We start from the raw sequence: 4,489 nt of genomic DNA, 5'->3' as shown, positions 1-4,489 counted from the left end.
ATCTAGTGCAGGTGTAAGGCTGGCGCAGATGGCAAGTCTGAACACGCCACTACATGTGCGTTCGCCGTCGACCCACAGCAAACAGTCGCATGAGTATGCTGTAAAACAAAAAGACGAAATCGCTGAGAGGATGGCAACATGACAGCTACAATTCTCAGTGTTTGCCTCTGGAGCCATTGCACCTGCGGAAGCAAAGACACGCAGTTCACATGGAACACAAAAGTTCTTGGATATGAACGGCTCCCTTATTAATGTTATAACAGCTGGACAAAAGCAAAGCAGTGTTGGAAATGCACAGTGCCCAGTGATTTAAATGCAATACTCGGAGCATGTGGCTGCTGCACCGTTTTTGGCCCACGGGTGAGCGCTTGGTGATCGGTGTGGGACCAAACCCACGAAACACAAAACCTCTTAAAAACTTCTTGAAATGGCTACAAACGGCTATAGACGTCTTGGTCTATGATAAGACTGAAAATAGAATTTCTTCTAAACATAACCTCAGCACTTGGAATATGCTAGCATATATTCTATCTGCGGCAAAACCCACTACGGGTGTCACTAGAGTCTGTTTTGGTAAACGCATTCAGAATGTCTAACTCAAGAACTTTTCTAGATCTTTTTGTCTAAAAGTGCATAAAATGCCAAACGACGAGTTAAATGTGCGGTTACCGTCGGCCGTCGACGTTAGCGAATAAAAGACGCCTCAGTCAAATCGAACTCGTTCGAAGCAACATAAGTTAATTGGCTTTAATATTAAATAATTTCACACCAGAACTTCAACAATCAAGGGCGTGTTATTGTTTTCCATACAGGGCGCGCACACGACGCCTGGAAACCATTCTATGCTCGCGCAGCAGCAGGAGCGAAATGCCGGTGTTGCACAGCGGTGTCCCAGAGCCACCGCGCTGCGACCACTTCGGCGGCACAATCCAAATTTGTCGAACATCTCATTCTGTGCTGGAAACACTGGGAGGCAGGAAGTTTGAAAAAAACGGCCACTCCCGCCCGCAATGTCTCGGTCGTGGGTTCGTTATGCCAGTTGTTCAAGCCGTTCTGTACATTTATACTGGATATTAGCTGGAGTCATTTAGCTGTGCTGATGCTGTTTGCCGTGTGTTTTGCATCAGTGCTTCGTGACATCGGCTGTATTGCGTGTTTTCGCCGACGGCTTACTACCACAATGGCGGGATCTGCGTTCGCCGCCTTCGTGTCTCGGTGCGTCTTTGTACGTCGCACGTTCGGATAACACTTTTTCCGGTAAGTGAAATACATTGCGCTTCGTTTTTCGTCAACAATGTGAATATATTTAGGTGTTACCCGCGGCAATTCTTGATATATGGGCTCTTCTGCCCTGCGAGTTTTCGTCATTACTTTTATACGAGGGTTCTGCTTGTGTTCAGCCGTTCAGCACTACCGCGCTCCACGACTTCCGCAACAACAGTCAGAACTTTGCCCTGCTTGTTAGCCTGTGGTTAACGTAGCACGAGCCAACCGAAAGGAGTGCATTCGAAGATGACGCGCTGGCTGTAATGCTGAACCAGACTGAACTCGCCTTATTTTGTGTCCTTTTGTACTTACGTGTGCGCGCGTGTGTCAGTGACTATGCAGTTTGTAGCTATCCCACTTTATAGCAAAACAAAAAATATAACTGCAATGTTTACTTCATCTATACAATTCCAAATTAAATCGTCTGCTGATGTACAAATTTCACTTGTTTTGTTCTAAATAAGCAGCAAAACGTTTAACCTAGTAGGTGCTTCATCTGGGAGTGAAATCACGACAGCTTGGCATTTTTTAATGAATGACTGTGACTGGGTCACCTTATGTGTAATTGCAAATCTGCCTTTCAACTGACTTGATGCTATCTTATTTTGTCCCTTTCACTCTATAGACGGCTGGAAATCCTTCTTGTACCTTGGCGCTAGCTGGATGACGGGACTTCATCATGATCAGTGTAAGCCAATGTACTGTACCCTCTCTGGTCCTCCCAGTGCTTTTTATGTGGGTTAAGGCCAGGGAGCGCTTCGTGGTAAAATAGCTAGTTGGTGTCTCACCAACGGCCATTTTTTAGCTCTGGTCCATTATAAGCTGCCACTATTATAACCAATTTCTCAGTGCCAGTGTACATACACAGTTCTACTAATAATTAGTTTCCCTAAGCCTTACAAAATTTACCTGTAGGTAGTCATTGCTATGTAAGAACTCACAAATTAACTCTGCTGTGTCATAGAAGTATTCCATACATGAGTAAAAATTTTCCACAACAGTGTACATTACATCTTGCTTCTCTAATGCACAAATGTATTCAAGCCAGTATTTGATTAGTTTGGTATTCTAAATGTTTTCTGTGTGATTTAGTTTCTTTACAGGAACTTACTGTACAGCATCAGCAAGCAGTCTTATTTAAGATTTATGTATGCTGTAAAAGGTGTGCTTTGCCGCTAGAATTGATAAAACATGGGCCAAGGCTTCCATACAAGGACAAACTTCAATTTCGTTCTACCACCATGAGCACTTGGCTGGTGCTTGCAAAATGAATCGCATCAAGTAGCTTGTGCCAGACTGTTTTTTAACCTTATTGTGAGGAGATCACAAAGTGATCTGTGGATGCGCCTGCGTCTGAGATATAGATTGCGCTGCAACATATGTGCGTGTAGAACAGGCATGATGCTGAGGGTTCCAGCAGTTTGCAGAGGTGCTTTTAAAATTTTGTCATGACTGCAATTTTACCTGTGCTGTTTTTTATCACCTATTTCAATAATATCATTGGATGTGTTATCAGAATTTATCAATCTATTTGCCCTGGCCCATTAGCCTGCCACATTTGCCTCTTCACTAGGTGGGCAATTATTCTGCATGGACCATTACTTGAATACACCTTTTTGTGTGCGGTAGCTTCTCAGTTGCAAGTCAGCATAGATGCTCAGAATTACCTGAGAGTATAGATACACTGATAATTTGCCACCTATACGAATCACTTCGCACTTTCTCACGCAAACAGCATGTTAACACTTCCAAGTCAGCGGGCAATGTTATCGTTTGATCACATCATGAGATACTTTCAACTTTGTATGAAGCATCATCCAAGGTGTTGCATCATTTGTGTGAGGTATTGCCCGAAGCCAATTAGGGTCACTTGAAAATATATCAACAAAAGTGATTGATCCAGCTAGGAGTGTTACTTTGGAACACTACTTTATCACCAGTCCTCCTTTGCATGCTACCTGCTTACTCTGTACTGTGTCATGTTTAAGTTTGAAAGACAGGCAACAGCTAGGCAGTGCAAAATGCCAAACTTGCTTTTAGTTCAACGATATAAGACGCTATTTAACTTAATTAAGTTAGTACATCATTTACCTGCAGAGTGAATTACTGTTTTAAACTGATTATATTTTGCAGGAAGCTTCTCAGACTTGTTTGACAGGTTGATAAGTGGCTTTTTAGCCACAAAACACCATACAATAATTTAAAGGCTGACTTTGACTCTGCTATGCAACTTAATGACTATGTGCCAGGAACAAGGCCTCTGAGTTGGGGCGCTGGCTAACACTCCCAGTGTTCTACTAGGACACATAAATACCCAAGAAAGTGGATGGGAAAACGACGCCGCTGTAGCTCAATTGGTAGAGCATAGCACGCGAAATGCGAACGTTGTGGGTTCAGTTCCCACCTGCGGCAAGGTGTTTTTTCATCCACTTTAATTTCCATTAATTTATCGTTTATTTAATTTATTAAGCACAAGTAATTTCCCCTATGTTGTCCTTGGTGTCAGTGTTTGTTGGTTTCTCATGATAGGAAATATACTAGTCATTTTAAACATCATCGCATACATACCTTAAGATACCCGTAATTTAAGAGAAAGGAATGCTTAAATTTATTTTTAATGTGAGCCAAACTTCTTACGTAGCACATATTGCTAATTGAAGTTCCAATTTCAACATTCCCATTTCCTCCCTTGCCCTTTTTTTCCTGTTCTGTGCAGGTATTGCTTTCCTATGTCTACAAGAACCGTCACGGGTGGCCTGTGACGGCAAGCTTTTGGGGGCAGCCAGTGCTCTCCTACGAAGGCTGGCCTACTCTGGCAGCGGCGGCAATCATCTTCAAGATTTATCGATGATCACCTTTGCTGCTATTTGTCACTCTTCTTAATTACACTTTCTGCATCTTTTCTAATCTATTAGGTAATAAAGTATGAGTATGTGACATGGTGTGAAGTTGATGCCTTGCTGCATTTTAGCTTGCAATCACCTTTTATGCATGAAAAGCTCATCATACAATTTATGAAAAAAAAATAACAGCATATTGATTTATCTTTCAGTCTCTTGTAACATGCAACATACAAGGAATTCACTAATGGATGGTATGCCGAAGAACTGGCCATTATTTCTGCGTGATGCTGTGCAAGCATTTGGCGTTACCTTACAAGAGGCACCCGGAAAGTAAGTTACAATTTACTTTTAAATGAAGCATGGACATCAGAAAAAATATA

The 4,489-nt window shown here is 42.3% G+C and overlaps 1 long non-coding RNA gene across 1 annotated transcript; it reads left to right on the top strand.

Moving 5' to 3' along the window:
* Positions 1 to 1,031: 1,031 nt before the first annotated feature.
* LOC135902283 (uncharacterized) lies at positions 1,032 to 4,203 on the top strand. The gene is made up of 3 exons (XR_010564473.2): positions 1,032 to 1,257; positions 1,892 to 1,954; positions 3,983 to 4,203. It is a non-coding gene; the product is annotated as an uncharacterized lncRNA (long non-coding RNA).
* Positions 4,204 to 4,489: the final 286 nt, after the last annotated feature.

The sequence above is a fragment of the Dermacentor albipictus genome, chromosome 6, assembly GCF_038994185.2.
Source record: "Dermacentor albipictus isolate Rhodes 1998 colony chromosome 6, USDA_Dalb.pri_finalv2, whole genome shotgun sequence".
Lineage (NCBI taxonomy): Eukaryota > Metazoa > Arthropoda > Arachnida > Ixodida > Ixodidae > Dermacentor > Dermacentor albipictus.
This window is presented reverse-complemented; position numbering and strand designations above follow the sequence as displayed.